Source organism: Corvus kubaryi, unplaced genomic scaffold (genome assembly GCF_017639235.1).
Source record: "Corvus kubaryi isolate FWS band 111438036 unplaced genomic scaffold, C.kubaryi_AGA036_p1.0 134, whole genome shotgun sequence".
NCBI classification, from domain to species: Eukaryota; Metazoa; Chordata; class Aves; order Passeriformes; family Corvidae; genus Corvus; species Corvus kubaryi.
Genome location: NW_024580668.1, coordinates 1297228 through 1316259, shown reverse-complemented (window position 1 = coordinate 1316259; position 19032 = coordinate 1297228). Strand labels below are relative to the sequence as shown.

Genomic DNA, 19032 nt, shown 5'->3' with positions numbered 1-19032 from the left:
AGTGGAGAATACAGTGCAGAAAATGCCATTTTCCTTCGCAGCCACGAGAGGGGAGCCTTTTCCTTCTGTAACTTAGGGAAAGTCTCAAACTGCTCAGCACATGGAAAGCATTGGGAGAGGGAAAGTCAGCTCCTTGGATTTAGCAGGGAGGTTTGGCATCACTTCAAAGTCAGTAAATACATACATCCAGTCAATTAAAAGCAATCCAGCCAGCTTATAACCACACTAATTATTTATGTGTGTGTGCTGAAGACTCTTTGTTCCAGGGCTTTGACATGAAATATGAATTTATATAGGAGCCCTCCGTGCTTCTCCTCCCTCACACGAGGCCTGAGTGGAACCAGGATTGATTCCCTGGGGAATCCCGGGGCTTCTGCTGAAAGGCCACAGAGTCCCAAGTCAAACCTCCAGCCACAAAGGACAGGCTGGCTGTAGGCTGGGAGCTCATTAATTGTGGGCTCAAATGTCATGCCTGCTATTAAGGCTCAGCGGTGTATTGTGATGTTCTCGTTTACGTGGCCAGGTTCCTTATCTGGTGATGAGATTTGCACCTGCAGGACGAGCAGGGGTTTTGCTCTTGCTGGGGGTTAATGAGTCAGGGCCAGATCTGCACCCAGCAGGTGAGAGAAATCCCTGTGTTGGCTCAGGGGGCTTGGACCAGGCCTCCACTGGCCACCAGCACAGGGAGACTCCCAGAGCAAAGCCCCAGCACCACTGGAGGGGCCTTGGGGCTGTTTCTGGGGGCATTAACCAGCACATCCCTGTCCTGGAGCCCCAAAGGATGCTGAGGTGGCTCTCTGGAGAGGAGCTGGGTGGCAAAGGAAGGCTGATGTCCAACACCAAACACGCGGTGCTCTCCTCCACTCCCCGCTCTCTCCTGAAGCTGCGGACTCAGCAGCTCCGTTACTGTAACATTTGATAAGCTCAGTAAAAAATCAGAGCACCCACAGTCCCAGAAGGGACACAGTGGGATTTTCACCTCTGGGTCTGCTTTGAGCAAGGCTGTTATCCCCAGAGCACAGATCCAGCACCACAAGGGTCTCCACAAAAGCCTGAATGAAGCTGGGCAAGGTTTCGGGTGGTGCTGCCAGGGCTGGCTGATCCAGGGCCCGTTCCCTGCTCACACACACTTGCTGCAGAGCCCCAGGCACGGCTGCTGTGGCGGTGAAACAGATGAGATCTCGAGTTTTCACTGGCTCAAAGTTCAGGAGCATAAATCCTGCGCGTTTGTCGCGGCCAGCACCAGCTCAGCTGCTCCGCTGCTTTCCCAGCCCTCGCTGGGACTCGTGTGGTCCCCTCACCACGACAGCGTTTCCATGGAACACACAGAGGCACATCCCGGCTGTCACTGCACGTGTACAACCCTCGGTGGGGTACAATCCAAGGCCCTGGGGAGCAGGAGACAAGCGCTGGTTCTGGGTTCTCAGAATTCACGGATTAAAGCTCACCCAAGGGAAGGAGCACTTCTTACTGTCAACATATTTTGTTTTGAGAGGAGAAACTGCATGTAATAAAAAATCTTCGCTTGAAACAGGTCCTTAGAAGAGCAAAATAATTGAGATCATGCTCTTTATTTATCACCAGAAAGGGATGAGGTTTTAAAGCTGTTTTGTTCTTCTTTACAGTTGCTGTCAATTCTGACCTTTCCATGTAACTCATCAGCAGTCTCTTATTTCTCCTTCTTTAAATAAAAGGAAAGAAGTAATGAATTTTAACAAAGACTTCTTATGCCTCAGCGGTTCTCAGAAGTCTGAGTTAAAGTAGCACTAAGAAAACCCAAAGAGCTTCAAACTGCTTGAAAAATAGTTCTCACCCTCACCATCGATCAGCCTTTATGTGCACAGTATTTCTTGCTTCATTACCCACAGGTTCTCCAGTCATCTGGGTAGAAAGGACCTGATATAAAAGTAAAACAGAAAATGAAAGAATTCAATACGTTAAAATGTTTGAGGCTCCTTTAAACAAGTGTCATGAAGTACTAATGACATAAAAAATTTCGCACACTTTTCACACCTTGTGGAGTTTCTCTCACCCGGAGAAATGCCTTTGCTGGGAATGACTGAACCTCTTCTCTTTTCAGTCCATTTTCAGTCCTTTTTCCCGGGACAAAGGCTCAGGCAGACGGAGGCGTTGTTATGTCCCACCCCACGGGCAGAGGCTGTGACTCGCCGCTGTGTTGCCCTTGGAAAGGCAGGGAGGGGAGGGTGCCCTCAGCACAAACCGAGGTGCCAGGGGCTCCGGAGAGCTGAGTGCCCGGCAGCAGCAGGTACAGGCACTGCTCACTCACGGTTCTATTTCATTTGTCCTCAAGACACTTGGTCCTATTTATTCGAGCAGGTAACCAGGCCAGCAGCTGGTGTGGCAGAATCTCCCTAATTCACCTCTTTTGGTCCATTTCCATATATTTAAATTTCCATGATAAACTGGGTAGACATTGAAAACTTTATGTTTGTTTCTCCTACCCAAGCAAAGCAACCTCAGAACTTCAGTTTGTATAAATACCCACAAGCAAAGCCACCTGTCCTTCTTTGGTCACCTCAAGAAAAAAACATCCCATTAAGGGCTCTGGTTTGTCACTTTTACTATCAGGTCAGAAATTCCTGTTTCTAACAGTATTTCACTGTATTTACCAGTTTCTGCCTGCAGCTCTAACTGGAACCAGGCACAAAATACACAAAACTCTTTGACACTTGCAGAGATTTGTGGGGTGGGAGAAACTGCCCACCCTCGGAGAGAAACAAAGGAAATCTCATTAATATCCATGTTTGCAGGGAGGCAGAGGATTCTGTTTCTTTGGATTTAGTCATTAATCTGTTTTTATTACTTTCATTAGTATTGTCATCCATGCTTCTGCTACTTTATACTTTACCAAGTTAATTAATGCTAAAGATTAAAACGCAGCTGCCTAAAACATCCTACCAGGATTCAAGCTGAAAACCCCCAGAATTCTAGAAATAAAGTTTTATGAAAGAACCAGCTCTGAAAGAACTGGTTGAGAAACTTTCTTGGCTGTCAGGAGCAGATCTTCAGCAAGGTCTGGGATCTCATCTCATTCTGAGGCAGATTAGGAAAAACAAAGAAAAAACAGATCTCCTTTTCTGCTCAAAAAACCCCTCAAAACTGTTTTAATAACATTTGCAATGTCCCAGAGTTGGAGATCTCCCTGCAATGAATGGTAAGGCTGCAAATATTTTGGGGCTTCTGAAAGCTTCTGAAACCACAGGTTTATTATCTTACTTAATACTGAAATCTCAGCCTTCAGAGATCAAAAATGGCGAGAGGAGTGGTTAAATGAGGATAAACCTCTATGCTGCACTTAAAAACCAGTTGTTCACCTGGGAAGAGCCAGAAGAGAATTTATGAGGCTGCTCTGGAAGAATTCACCAGGTGTTTGAGCTGTTACTGAAACACAAAAACCCTGAGCTGTGATGGGGGAAAGAAGAAGAAGAAAATCAAAAATTCTGGGGGGAGTGCTAAATGCATAAATTGGTATATTTGTACCTATTTCCATTCTTCTCATATTTCTGAATTCATTTGGTCTTCATTAAAATATAATGGCAGCCTCAGAGGGAGCTGCAGAGCATTTCAGGCCATGGCACAGAGCAGAATCATGGAATGGTTGGGGCTGGAAGGCACATTAAACATCATCCAGTGCCACCCCTGCCATGGGCAGGGACACCTCCCACTGTCCCAGGCTGCTCCAAGCCCCAGTGTCCAGCCTGGCCTTGGACACTGCCAGGGATCCAGGGGCAGCCCCAGCTGCTCTGGGCACCCTGTGCCAGGGCCTGCCCACCCTCCCAGGGAACACTTCCTTCCCAATCTCTGAACTAAACCTCCTCTCTGTCACACTGAAGCCATTCCCCTTGTCCTGTCACTGTGTTTCCTTAGTTTATAATTCCAAGCACGTTGGAGGGGCAGGGAGCTGTGGGTGGACTCGGGAGCCCGGCTGGCAGCGGGGCCTCTTCATTAGGAGAAGAGGGATGTGTAACGTCTCAGAGTACTTAACTCCAATTAACTGATTAGCTGGAGGTAAAATCCGAGCAAACACAAGGCTGTTTGACGTCTGGAAGTCAGAGACTGCCAGCTGTCTCTGTTTGGAGTACAGAGACCGTCTGGGCTTTCATTTTGGTGTTGAATTTGGGATGGCTGAGGGGGAGCTCCTGTGCTCAGCCTGGCCAGGGCACCGCGTGCTCTGGAGCGGGGCCAGGGAAGCTGCTGCACAAAGTGGCAGCAGACCTGAGGTGCCAAATCCCCACCTTGGGGTGCCCTGTGTGCCATGGGGGATACGTGACTCCAGGGAGAAGAGCTGGAAAAGGAAAACACGTGGCTGTTGGTGATAACTGATAGCGAGGGGTCGCTCTGGCAGGTAACTGATAACAATAAAAACACCACCAGCTCCCTGCTCAGAGATGAGGCTTTTCATCCACAGCTCCAACAGCTCCACACACTGCTCCCAATTATTACGGGTATTTTCAAGCAGTAGGACAATTTCACAGCTCCATGGAGTAATGTGCCTGTCAGGCTGCCAGCAGCAGAGTTAAAGGCAAAGCCCCAGCCTGGCACCAGCACACCACTGCCCTCCTTTGTGGGATGGGCTCCCAGCCACGGTCCCCCTGCGAGGGCACACCTGGCCTGCCTGGCGCTGCTCCTGGCAGTGGTTTTCCTCCTCTCCCTCCTTTTTACCTTCCCCTCTTGCTGCTCCCCAGGTTATAGGGTTGACACAACGATCTCAGAGTTCTTTTCCTATCGATGGTGGGAAGCAGTCGGTGAGTTTGGGGTGGGGCAGCCAGGCGAGCCCACGCCTGCCCAGGGGAGGCAGGAGCTGGGGGTCCCCAGGAGCTTCAGCCCAGGGCTCAGCAGGGAGAGGTGGGGACAGGGCTGGCAGCAAGGGGCAGTGACAGGCACCAGGGACTGTCACCTCTTGCCCAGGATCCGAGGGAAGTCGTGGCTGCCTGCCGTGGGAGCTCTGCTCTCAGAGCTCAGCATCGCACCTGAGCAGTGTTTTGAGCGGAGAGCCTGAGCCTGTCAGCACACAGAGCACTCCAAGGGCTCAGGAGCTGCCAAGAGCTTTCCTTCCCCTCACTGGCTCCTCTCAGGCTCCGCTGTGATCTGTGTCCTGCAGGAGGTTTGCAGCTGTTCTGATTAAATACTTAAACTCTCCATGTCTGCACCAGACCCGAGGCCTTGGCTGAGGCTGGGACTGTCAATTCTGATTCCTACATTTTTTAATTAAATTTACTGTCTTGTTTCACTGCTTTACCTCATATGACATTTTTGCTTTTCTTTCCCAGGGTTCTTTTAACAGCACTATTGATTCAAATGGATGCAATAAATAGTTTGCAAAGGAACATGTTCCTGTTTAAGATCAAATCAGAGCTCTGAGCCAAGTAAATTGTCTTAAAAGGTGTGCTTAGGATCAGTGGAGAAAAGTTTCTCTATTGGATCAGATTCTGATCACAGATTTAATGAGACTTGCATGGTTTGAGACAGTACAAATCTGGCCTTTAATATTTACAGTTCTCCAATAAATCTTAGCAATTAGTTTTTAAATAGCAGCAGCAATATGCACACTATTACTTACTGTGAAAGCTTCAAACATTTAACATAGGATAGTTTCCCTATAAAAATAACTTTTAAACTTTGATAGACAAAGACATAAATAAAACACTAAAAATACCTTTCTGCAGAGAACATAAATGTTATTTATCCCGAGCCATCCTTTGTTCAAACCACATCATGTCCACATGCTTCAAAGTCAGGCAATTTCCATAGGTATTTCAAGGTTATATACAGGCTACATTAGATTGCCAGGTTGACAGGGATACAAGATGACCCTGTTGTAGAAAAAAGGCCAGAAGAGAGCCTATCCTGCCTCTAAGCAAATCATTTATACCAGGCAACACCCACTGCAACGATGCAGCAAACACTGCTGGCAGGGAAAGGGACAACAATCCCAGGAAGATAAACAATTTCCAAAACATCCTGCTTAGTTGGGAAGCAAACCCATTCAGAGCTCAGAAAATGATGTTCTGACAACAGATGCAAACCTGTGAAACAGGGGCACTGCAAACTCACAAAGTGCTCTCGTGTTTCAATACCCTGTGCCAGGACAGCTCCTCGTTTTCCCTGACAGTCCCCAGAGGAAAGGCTTCTGAAGAGGCCAAGTCAGGGTTCAGAAAAGTTGGTTTCAGAACATTCTTGTTGGCCAAAGTCATTAAACTTGCAAAAACCTGCCAGCACAGCCTCTGTCAAACAGTTCCAGTAGCACTTCCTTCACTAAATACCTCTTCAAGCACAAAATCATGTTCATTACACCCCTCTCATCCCACACCAGGCTGGCACTGCAGTCACTCGGTGCAGTATTCCAGAATTAGGAAGCTGATCTGCTGCCAGCTGAAAGTACCCGGGAAGGCAGGTGTGTCAGACCTGTGTAACACATTTTCCTCTGTGCTAATGCTCCTGCAGCCTGGGAATCCCCCAGTCCCTCCTGGACAGGGACACAGAGCTCTCTGTCTGCCACCTGCTTATCAAACAACCAGGATTTAGGGAAATCTCACTCACAAAAAGCGCTGCTCCTCCAAGATTCCAGTGGCAGGAAGGTGCCCAGAAGGAGGAATTTGATTTCCTAATTCAAAGAAAAAGCTTCTTAACAACTGCATTCCAGCTCAGACCAGAAGCCATTGGTAACCCGGCCCACACTGATTCACTGCCTTTGGGGCTGTCCCTGCAGGGAGCACAACACGCTGACTTGGGGCTGAAAATATAAACACCTTTATTTTTCATCTGAAAAACAGATGAAAAGACAGAGGTTAAAGGGTGTTTGGAGAAAATATTCTCCTCTGCACTGGCAATGCAGTTCCCTGGCACACTGATAGAGGGAGGGACAGGCAGAGTGGGATGCAGGGAGATCATTCTCCTTCCCCAGGCCTGCTTCACGCCCACCCCAGGGTGGCTGAATTACAAAACCTCCCATCCGTTATAAATTTCTAGCTCCTGGTTTCTCTGTGCCTCTCTGTAGTGCACAGGAGCATTTTAATGTGTGCAATCCTTAAATGTCAGTGTAATGGGAAGCAGATGAGTCTTTTATGACAGCAATTTTTCTTTCGTTTTTCCTGCTAAAACTATGCAGCGGGAATAAAAAAAGATTTAGATGGTGAAAAGTGTGGTTTAGATCAGACATCACAACAGTTCTGGCTTTAGCCACATCAGGCACATCAGTGCATTAAGGCATCAGCCTCCTTCCAGAGTGCTCTGATGCAAACTGAACTCATGGAGCTGAATGAGAATTCCTCGTTAGTGCTGCCCAGCCCTTCTGCTAATCAGGCTTTGTTATGGACTCAATTTTGGGCAGCTGTAGCTGCCTCAGCGCTCCTGGGCACTGCACGGGACACCAGAGCTGAGGGACAGTGCCTCCCCAGACAGCAGCACATCCCAGGCTGCAGCAGTGGGGAGGAAAAGCCATTTTTATCCTGTTCCTCCTCCTACCTCGCTTCCAGAATTTTGTATGTGGCACTTGCAGAGCCTGCAGAAGGAGGCAGGGATTTAATGAGCATTTGAAAGTTAAATAATTTGTAGATGTGACTGTTCTGAAGCCTCTGTTTGCAGAGAGCCAAAAAAAAGCGATGTCTCTGTACACAGAGGAAGTTGAACCACTCTACACTTAACCCAAAAATCTCTTCAGAAAGTCCTGGAAATGCCAATTGAACCAGACAGGCACCAGTTTGGGAAGGTCGCAGACTCAGGACATGTTCTTGTTACAGCTGCTGAAGGACGGAGATACCTGAAATCAACTGATACCAACTCCCTCCTGCACGAGTACATGAAATGGATTTTATTTGCACCCTTTTGAAAACAACTTTTCGAACATTTATCACACTGTTATTCAGCTGCATCATAGTAAAGCCTTTAGGTGTTTCTCCTGTCAGGCTGAGGCAGCACAGAGCTCACACTTTAAAGCAAAATTATAAGTGATAGCATTAAAAGGAATAAACCTACAGAAGTAGTAGGGAAAAAACCAGGCAACATTTCAGCAGACCATGCTGACTTGTGAGATCACCTGGGACACTTTTCTTCTGCCTGGACTAAGGACCCACTCCTCTGGTGGAGAGGGGAACGACTCCCTGTGCTGAGGGCCACTGAAGAGAGTTCCAGCTGCACCTTTCTGCCCATCTCAGCAGGTGAGCTGCAGAAGGTGGAGCTGGCACCATTTCAGCACCTAAACTCCCATCCCTCTTTCAAAAGTTCATGAAATGTGCCTTGAACGGTAACATTCCTTATCAGGAAAAGTGGGAACTGGCTCCTAAATCCTCAGTAACCTTTTCAAATTCAACTCTCAGACTAAGACAAAAGAGCCCCCAGGTGTCTGCCCTGATGGGCTCTCAGGGATTCCCAGCTGCTGAACACCAGCTCAGGCTCCAGAGCAAGGCTGCTTTGGCCAAGGACCACGAGCTCAGGCTGGATCTGAGCTTGGGGATATTGAACATCCATTAGAGCCAGACCCAACCTGGTAATGAGCTGCTCGGGCCTCGCCCTCCTGGGGCTCCTCTGGCTTTGATCAAAGGATCCCAGACTGGTGTCCGGGAGATGTCTGATCTGAGCAACAGAGGCAGCCAAAGTGTGTCTCCCAAACCTGCCGCTGGGGAGAAGCATCTCCCCAGGATTCACAGGGACACCTGCAATCCCACAGGAGGGCTGGGCTAGGTGCTCGGACCAGGTCACACCCACAGCTGCTCTTTGGGCAAGAAACCACCCACAAAGGGCTCCTGCTCCAGATTTCGTCTCTGCCACACCAACACTGCGTGCAGACGGATCCATAAACGCCTAGACAATACCACCTTCAGGTTTTCAACATGTCTGAAATAAAAGCAGCAGGATCAGGATTTGATCCTGGGTTTCCATCCTGACTTTTCTCCCACGCTCGCCTGAGATTTTGCCACACAGTTCAGTTTTGTTTCCAAGGCTCGCTGCCTTTCCAGCAGCAAAATGATCCAATAATTATCCTTAACTTTTCTACATGCCCAGAAAGAAATTGATCATGAAATTACAACTTTAGAGAAGGAGCAGACAGGAGCTGCTTTGTGCATGCACTGCACGAGGGAGAACCTGCTCAGAGCCTCAGCCTGGCAAAAACACTCCCTTTCTTATGCTCTGTCTACCCAAGAGAGCTCATGAACCACTTTAGGTGTTGGTTTAACCCCTCAGGTAATCTCTAAAGTAGTTGTAATTAAAAATCTGCCTAGAACTGAACAAATCAGCATCAATCCTTCAGACTCTGAGGGAGAACAGGACTCCTCTATGGCTTGATAATTTGAAGATGGCTGAAAAAGAAAAGTCACAAAGTTGAATAGAAGATCTGTTCAACATAGCATATTTTTAATTTACCCTGCCTTGTTTGTGACTAAGATCTTCACAGTGCTGAGCCACCTAAGCTGCAGCATTAGTCACATGCACAATTGGAACAAAGCAGCAAACAGTTCAAATTAATTCTGTATAAAGCCAGAACAAATTGTATCATTTGCAATGCAAATATGATTTCAAGCTTCATTAACATCTTCTTTAGGGTCTGGTGCCTCAGTAGTAGGATAGAGTGATGCCTCCCCAGCTCCAAGACATGTGCCAAGCACCCCGCCACCCCTTAGTTCCTTCTGCCAGGGAAGGAAACAGAGGAACACAACAAGCAACAAAAGCCACCAGTGGTAACAGAACTTACTTTGCTTCAGTTTGAAAGGTTAACTTTCATTTTAGTGGAATAAATTCCTGGTACACCCAAACACTGCCATTTCTTCTGCCTTTGCTTAAATAACTTCAGATCACAGCAGTGAACAGGGATGAGAATGGGAATTAATTTTCTCAAAAACAACCAGACCCCATGAGTTTCCTTTTACTCTCACGACTGCAAATGAAATCAGATTGTGAGATAAAACCTTTGTACAAATGGAGATGTGAGATAAGAACTCCAGGATTCTGCTTCCTCCTGTGCATCCCTGGTGCTTCCAGCAGAATCCAACTCCTGCTCCATGGTGTGGGAGAGCAGCAGGGAACGGGCAGTTATGGAACACCCAAATTCTATGGTAGGGTCGTCTGGACAGGTCCAGCCCTCTCAGAGCACACAGGTGGCTCCATGGGAGGTCACTGCTGGCTGTGTGATGTTTAAAACTGAGTAATTACATTTAATGGAAGATATGGGAACAAACACTGATGGACAGTTTGGAAACACAGCATTAGAGAGATTTAAAGGCCGCTTGCAGAGGAAGTTCCACTGGTTGAGTTGGTTTGTGGATTCTGGCTGATGCAATTACACCAGAGCAGCTTTTCACAAGGGTGACTGATGTATAAACTCTGTGTAACAGGGATATTCTCATGCAGTTTTTACACTTTTTAAACTTTGTGCGCTTTTATTTGCATAACTGGAGAAGCCTTCCCTTGCAAGCAAACCCCAGGGGAGGCTGAGTGGGGTCTGGGAATGCCAGATTTTGATGGAGTGGCCACGAGGGGTCCTGCTCAACTCAAAATGCTCTGAACCTCTCTCAGCTAAATGTGACAAAATGCAAATGAAAACATGCACACAGGCTGGGTACATAGATGCACACGCTAAATTTAGGGAATGCAAATACTCATCTGATTCATCTGCCCGGTGAGTGCCAGTGCAGGGATAAATCAGTTAATTGGCTCAGGCCACAGCAGCCCTGGGTCAGCCCAAACACCGACCGTGCCCAGCCACAGCAGCTGGGCCACAGCTGAGCAAACACCCTGATCCAAGCAGGCTCTGCGCTGCCGAGACAAAGCTGAATTCCTGCTGTGTTCTGCCTTCACCGGACTCTTCCCTGGGTTCGTGGCATGCTCTGAAGGTGCAGCCAGGGCTGGGAGAGCCCCTCTGGCAGCCGAGAGCTCTGAGCCTCTGTCGGGAGCCAGGCTCTGCCAGCACAGAGGGCACAGACCCGGCCCTGCTGGCAGTGCCAGGGGACCTGGAGGCAGCAGAACGGTGCCAGCAGGTGCCCAGCTAAGGCAGAAGACACCTGCACGGAGGCACCTGCAGCGGGGCTGAAGCTCTGCAGTGAAACATTGGTTGCACAGCCCACCAGGAGCACTTCTGGGAGAACAAAATCCTGAATGGGGAAATAAACCCCAAGTTATACGCACAGATAAACATACACCTTTTCATGTGTCAGACTTGGAGCAGCAGGGCTGGAGTTCAGCCACTTTGGGAGCTGATGTGTCCCCTTTAGCCCTCTGCTTTTCCAAAAAGTGCCCCACGGTTTGTTTTCTCACAGCGAAAGCTGTCAAAACCCAAGCAGGTTGTGGGGGGATGAGTGGCAGAGCCCCGGGTGTGAGGGCGCTGTGAAGGCACAGCAGTCACTCACTGCTCCCTCCCAGCCCACTTGAAATCCTGCTCTGACAGGTAGAGCAGAACAGCCTTACTCAGCTCCTGTTTTGCTCCTTGAGTCATCTCTCTTTATTTTCCTGACAAAAGCAGCTTTTCCACCTTCTCAGCGCTGCAGAACCAGCCCAGGGAGCAGATCCCCCTGCGTGCATCACCGAGATGCAGCACAGCTCTCTCTGCCAGAAGCTTCTTCTGAAGAATGGCAGACAAATAAGAACCAGCTGGGAGAAAAATAAAGTCCTGATGTTTCATCTGAGACTCGACCTTTACCTTCTCATTTGAGATGTCTCCTTTAAATCAACATGAGGCCTTCCCAAATGCACACATGCCATTGCTCTAAAAACTTCTATAATCATATCTTGTGAACAAACATGAGTCATGAACAAAACTCTGAAAGCAAAAAAGACTTCAAAATTAATCTACGTAATCATCACATTACCCTCCGTGCTGTCTAAATTCTTCCTATAACTCACTTTGGCATTTTACTGATGAAGATAAGGGACATAAAGAGTCCAAGTGGCCAAGCTGCCTCAGGCTATGGGGAGATCATAGAAGGAGAAAAACAAACCATTACCGAGGGTCAGCTGAAAATGATCCAGTGACCTGTGGGCAGGGAGAGGTGGAGAAAGCAGGGAAAGCAAGGAAAACCTAATCCCTTTTTTTTCACCCAGAAAACGTTTGAAACTGAAGCATCCAGACCCGGGGGCTGCGGGAGGTGGGGCTGTGAGGAATCCAAAGTTCTGCCCCTGCCATTTTCCTGTCATTTATTTGCCCAAGGAAGCCCAGGGTCTGCAGGCAGGAGACAAGGAAAGGATGGGGAATTGTTAATGCTGGAACCACAGCCCCCAGACCTGGCGGTGAGGGGGTGCAAGGCCTGCAGTGAATAGGGGAGAAATCTGACATTCAGGAGATGCTGCTGCAGCACAGACACCTTGCAGTGCTCTTCTGATAGAAACAAGGTCCCTCATCCATCACTTCTGACTTCCAGAAAGTGTCAATGTGAACACTTTCCAATCCCCACGAAGTCCCATGGAAAGAGGTCACCACTTTTTTGTCAGATTATACCTAAAAGGCATTATACATATATTTATTTCCATCTGTTTTATAGCCTTCATCACCATAGTAACTTACCCTCCTGGCAGTGCTGCACGATATCTCCCAGCACTCAGGAGAGGTAAAATAACTTCCCCTTATCGGCACTCAAGGTTACTGCACCATTTTCATGAGTGATTTCAGGAGCACATCCTGGCTTGCCAAATCCCGTGCTGCTGGTGGTGCCTGCTGATTACCTGGGCCTGGGGCAGGGAGAGGGAACTCTCCTTCAACAGGGCATCAGAAATGAGGCTGCACTGGAGTGCAGAAAAGAGCACTATTAATCCTTGCGTTCAGCTCCCTCTCATGCCAAATCAACTGCTCTGAATATTGGATTCTTTTCTGATGCTTAAACTAAAAAAAAAAAGAGGAAAGATAGAGAATATGAGTCCAAAAAGAGGCTGCAGGCACCAGTTGCTGCATATAATCACTGAAAGCTGTAGCACTGTGAATATATTTCTGATTATGTTTCAGTTTTTCATTATTAAAAATGGGCTGCAGTTGATTCATAGTTTTGCTGCAATCAGCTGAAAGCCAATTACCACCACAGCACAAACCACTTCTGAGGCAGACTCTCAGGCTGCCAGGGAGCAATACCACTGTATTCCCAGAGCACTCCTTCTCCCCAGTGGCAAACAGCACATTTGTTTGGGAATTTTCTACAAGACTTTGTACAGAGGAAAACCTGCATCGTCTGGGCTACTCCATGGAGCTGGATTTTTCCTTCCCAGAGAACCTGGCCCCTGGCCATGGCCCTGTATCCCAGCATCACCAGAGCACTAATCCTTCCCTGGCAGGAGGCAGCTTTTCCTGGGCTCCTGCAGAAACACCCACGGCCCTGCCCACACCTCACTGAGCCAAGTCCTCCTCTCTCCTGCTTTTCTCTCCTCTTTCAAGTCAAACCCGTTCTCACAAGCTCACCAATTTTCATTAGAAACACCGTGGGGTATCAGCAGGGTGGGGAACAACGTTTATATTTTTGCCAGCTGTTCAGCAGGAGCAGCAGGAGCAATAATGGCTTGTCACTCTGCCCATCCCTTCTCCCTTCCCTCCCTCCAACCTGTCACTTTGCTTTGGGATTGCCCACGCAAAGAACCAGGAAATGACTTCCATTTTCCCTGAATATTAGACAATTTATCCGTGCTTGTACCTTTGGTGGATTCTTCCTACAGAATTACAGCCCAGAGGGTGTTGGTAAAGTCGTAAAAAGAGTGTGGCAAGAATCCACAAATCATGACACCAGTCCTGTGTTCTAGCTCTAATTAGAGGCAATTTGCATCTGCTACATGTTTATATTCATGCCAAAATGCAGCTCGGGTTCAGAAAGAAGATAGATCTGTGCATCAGTTCAAGTTCAGGATGCAGCAGGGGGACGAGGGAAGAGCAGAGGGGGGTTAGCAGGGAAGGGGCAGGAGAGAAATAGAGCCACACTTCATGTTCCTGTCCTTCTTCAGAGGTTGTCAGTGAAGTCATATCTCCATTGGCAACATCACAATCGTCTCCACAGCAACAAATGTGATGCTGCAGATCGCTGAAATATCTATTTTTGAAAAGGTAGGAGGAAAACACAAATGTGGAGCATGTAGGGGTTGAACAGCCACACAAGCCTAATGACTATAATGGGAGGTGCACAAAAATACTGAGAGAGGAGCTGAGCAAAATCACCCTCTGAAAATTTCTTCCTGGACCCTTCTTAACATCTCACAGGCAAAGATAGCAAAGAAGTCCCAGAGGCAGCCAAATTTCCTGTGATCCCCAAGACATCCCTGTCTCTCTGCCAGATGCTCCTGGTCCCACAAAGCCAGGGGGAGGCAGGGGCAGGAGAGGAGCTGGGAATGAGATCCCTGTGTGACCCTCAGGGTGACAGGGACCAGCTGAACAAAGGACAAGCCAGGGCTTTATACTGGGTTAAAGTGCAATTACTCCTGAGAAAAAGGACCTTAAAAGGACCTAAAAAAGGTTTGCATCCATAAAACATAAAGGGATTAAAGTAGAAGGAAATTTATTTTCCAAGTCTAATCTAGATGTAGCCAAAGGCTGTTAGCAGCACTGCCCTCAGGTTCCTTCAGCTGTTGCTAAAACTCCTAGGAAGTTTCTGCTATGATTTGTGCCATCCAAGGTTAAAAAACGCCTTCAGCTTAGCAATTCTTGGAAATGCTTCTGACATTTTGGACAGAACCTCAAAGAACTCTTCAAATGCAAGGGGGTGTGAATCCAGAATCTTTTTTGACAGACCTTGAGCTAAACCTTCCTGCTCAGGTCAGGGCACTGAGCAGCTGAGACCCTATCAGCTTCTCCTCAGCAGAGAGTGGAACATTTGAAAGACCCCTTCTCTGCAGCCTCGAGGAAATGGCCTCGTGCAGAACAGGAGCTGCCGGTGCCACGAATGAACGTCGTGGTCGTGGAGGCTGCGGGAGCTGTGGCTGTGATGCAATTAATTCTTCACTTCTGAGACAAGTCTCCTGAAGAGCCATTTCCTCACGAGATGCAGGAGGGCTTCCCTTGAAGGGGGAGGTGGACTCACCCTCTGCTCCTCCATGCTCCCCTCTGCCATTCCTGGGCTTGGAATTCTGCAGCTCCAGGAGTGTTTGGACAGCTCTCTCAGGGATGCACAGGGTGGGATTGTTGGGGTGTCTGTGCAGGGCCAGGCTTGGATCAATAACCCCTGTGGGTCCCTTCCAACGGGGGTAATCTGTGGTATTTACCAAAGTCCCCAAATGCTTGGAAAATGAGGGTGTGGGGTAAGAACAGACTTGGGCAAATGAACAGACCTGGGATGCCTCCAAATCCCTTCCAGCACATTCCAGCCATCATTGCTATTCCCTGCCTTTGTGAACTGCAAATTGTAATCAAATTTATGCAAAACAGAACCCTAAGAAGATGAAAAAGTTGTGTTTAAACTTCATCTAGGAAGTACAGTGCTGTAAATATTTTTAATTGGTGCTGTGAGTTATGTTTTATGCTGCTTTTGCTGTGCCCTGCAGATGGTTTGAGATCAGTAGTTTATCACTGGAGCTGGCTGATGGTTTCCACTGAATACACACTAACAAGAACCAGGATATGAGAGAACCATAAATAGTGTAGAATAAATGGGAATACTTTTCTCTCCACAAATAATGTATCTTTCTTCAAAATGAGTCTCTCTCCTCTGGCATGGCAACAGAATTTGATTGTTGTTAGTCTATTTGGAAAAAAAACCCAACCCTCAGAAAATGCCAATTTCTCAAAAAGCCAGAGTAATGTATCAAATTTTTAAAAGGGATCACCTGGAAACATTTTAAACCCGGGGAGGGATTTCAGAGAATTTAGGGATTGTGCCACCTCTGCTCTGCTGCCCAGGGGTGTCTGGACCCAGATCTAGACTCCTTCTCTCTCTGGATCAGCCTAGAGGGGTGCCCTCACTCTGGGAAGGTGCCTTTGGCACAGCAGCTGGGTGTCCCTCAAAGCTTTGAAAGGCTTCAGCCTCACCTACAGCACAGCTCAGACGTTTCTTATGCCACAGCAAAAGTGGTTTTTTGGGATGGGAAATCAATTTCCCTCCCAACTCCATTTTTAAAGAGCAAGTCAGAACAAACCCACCTACTGTTTCCTTCGTGCTCTTAGAGGCTTCTCTTCCCCTGCATCTTGTAAGAACTGCGATTCAGAGATGAACAAAAAATGAGCTGTACCAAGGACTGGCAGAGGACTGCTCTGCTCTCTCAGCTGCACGGGAAGGCAGCAGGGAGAGCTAAAGCACCCCAGTGCCCCTTCCAGAGAGCCCCAACAGCATTAACCCCTCCCAAACCAGGCCCACGGGCACTCCAGTGGGTGCCTGGCAGTGCCCCGGGCACCCCACAGGGGTGATCTCTGTGCCCAGAGCTGCCCGTCGCATTTTGGAAAACTTGCAAGCAGGAAAGTGGGGTCACCCCCTCAGTCAGCCCAGGGTGCAAAGAGATTCTCCCTTCCTGACAACAGATACTTAGTTAGAGATCTACATCCCTCCTGGCAACATTATTTTATCTCTTACTTTTATATTGATAACAGAACATTAGCATGCACAAGTGGAATTAATATTTTATTATTTTCCTATCTCATAAAATATAGAAATTTAAATCACCAAGGAATTAGAGGAATGAAAGGAGCATTATGTTCAAGCAGCTACATAATGTGGTTTGCATCATGTAATGGGACGTGTTTAATGCAGTTTTACGCAGCAGCCTTTCACCATTTACATTTGCCTCTGGCTTAATAAACACTGCCATCCTGTTTAGGTTTGTTACCGTGGGATGTAAACGTTTCCCAGGCAGCATCCCCATGAATCACACCTGGAGCATGGAAATTGGCAGTCTGCATTTCCATACATCACTTGCATGCTTCTGCCTCTCAGCCTTAAGGTTTAGGGTTTGATTTAGGAGTGTGCCAGGTGCTCAGTGAGAATGGCCAGGCAGGACAGCAGAGTGGGAGCTGCTGCGAGGTTTCAGCCTCGCTCGTAGTCCAGGAGTAAGCGTGCTGGGGAGCACACAGGGGCTCTGACACCTATCCTGTTGCTACTGGAACATCTAGAGTGTCTTTCTCTAAAGATAATGAAGTCAAAGACTCCAACAGAGCTGGGAACTCACCCCCAGCGTTCCAGGGACTTTGAGCATGGACAGCAGCAAAGAGCAGACTCCTGGCCATGGCTCAGCTGGGAGGTCACAATTCCGAGGGAACTCTTCTCTCTGGGCAGGACCCTCCAGGGCTGAGGAAGCCCCCAAAGAGCCACAATTGAATGTCCATCAGAGCAGTTTCTCCTGGAGACAAGCAGGAGCTCAGCCCACGCTCAGCTCTGTTGACTCAATGTGTATTTTTAAGCCTACAACCCCAGGAAGATTTCGCAAGACAGGAATTTGCTGTACATATTAGGAAGCTGTCAAGGAACAGCCACCTTCACACAGCAGCTGCCCTTTGGGACGGTGGGGCCGTGGGAAGTGACAGAGCTGGGAGCAGGGAGTGTGGAAATGCTGTCTGGCCCTTTCCCGACCCCTTCCAGGGTCACTGTCTCTGGGGTTTCCAGCACAGGCACCCCGATTTAGTGCCCAGCAGCTGAGGCTCAGGGACAGCCAGGAAAGAGGCAGGAGCCTGGAGCTTCCCAGCCCCAAGGCCTGGAAGGGAGGGAGGTGCTGGGGAAGCTCCACGAGGAACAGGCAGGGCCAGGGCTCTTCCCAGGGACATCACTAAGCACCGCTGATGGGGCAGTGAGGATCAAACAAACACTGCTTTTCCCAGCCTACAAGTGAGGAAAATGTGTCTGTACACATTTCTATGCCCCACTTTGGCTTCTTTGCTTCTTCAAACCTCGAGGGGTTTAAAGGATCACCGGTAGCTTTGGGGCCACCTGGAATCTGTGCAGCTCCAGGTGCTCCGTGGGACCCCTGAGCAGCATCTCAGTGCTCAGACACAAATCACAGCCAGGCAGTGCTGCTCCAGCGGGAACAGGACACTGACCTGCCCCCAGCAAGGTGTGACAGTCACAAATGAAGACAGATGCCTTGAAAACCTCTCTTTTCCACTGTAAACATGAATTCAAGAGCATGCAGGGAGTATTAGGTTTAGTATCCAATAAAACAAGAGTAAACTTTATGGGGATTTCTTTAAAATCACCTTTCACAGGCATTTTTATGCAGGCAGAGTTTCTAATGTACAGAGGTTCACTTTAAGAGACTGCAAGTACAGAGATCTCTGATCTCTTTCATCTTTTTTCATTAAAAATCAGCAGTTGTGCAGGGTTGAAAGTTCTCCAAGATTTTATTAAATTGGGCAACGCCAGAGGAGAAATAACAAATAATGTTCACAGGGATAAAGTTTTGCTCTCATTATAAACTTCGCACTCTCCTCTCAATGCTGGGTTTTCATTCTGCCCCTCTGGCACTTTCTGGCTCCTGTTCATTTTGATGTTCTTAGTCTTAATTTAAATCTAGATGCAGTGCAATCTTTGTTGGGCCATATCATATACAAATCTTGTTTGGAACTTGATTTTTTTTAATAGGCATGCCAAGGCATGGCTGTCATTAAATCTACCTAAAATGTTCTTCATCCTTAAATAACAGAGTTACGAAGTCAGCATAATGGTAGCAAAAGAGGGTAGAGGGAGGAAGAAAAAAAAGGAAATTAAACAGGTAATAAAAGAGATTTTCAGATGAGATTTGGAATCAAAAGCTGTGCCAGGAACCCATTTCAATGGAAGGGAACTACCCCATGTGTTAGGCACTGCAGAGGAGGAGGTTCTGGTATAAATCCTACAGCAGAGTAGAGGTGTGCAGGCAAATAATCACAAGCTCTACAGAAAAGCAGCAGGGCCAGGGTAGTTTGGGGATGAAAGAAGAGCCTAGAGAAGGATGTGGCTGCATCCCTGTGGCAGGCCCATAATGGAAGGGGCACAAGGAGTGTGTGGAGAAAGGCCTGAGTTCTCAATTAGGCACCAAAACTCATGGCAGTGTCCTTAGATACAACTAAATCTCCATCCAGGATGTTATGGAGATGGACATTTAGGACAGGGGGATGTTCAGACTCTGAGCACTCCTGGCCAAGGAAAGGAAAGAAGT

General features: G+C 47.9%; 1 long non-coding RNA gene across 5 annotated transcripts in view; it reads right to left on the bottom strand.

Annotated features, from left to right (window-relative positions):
• Positions 1-19032, bottom strand: part of LOC121672382 — a 98922-nt gene that overhangs the window by 24754 nt on the left and 55136 nt on the right. For 4 of the 5 annotated variants that reach the window (XR_006018833.1, XR_006018831.1, XR_006018835.1 and 1 more), the window contains exon 5: positions 1814-1896. This is a non-coding gene — a long non-coding RNA (uncharacterized LOC121672382). The remainder of the gene's footprint in view (positions 1-1813; positions 1897-19032) is intronic. The other variant, XR_006018832.1, reaches the window with a different exon arrangement.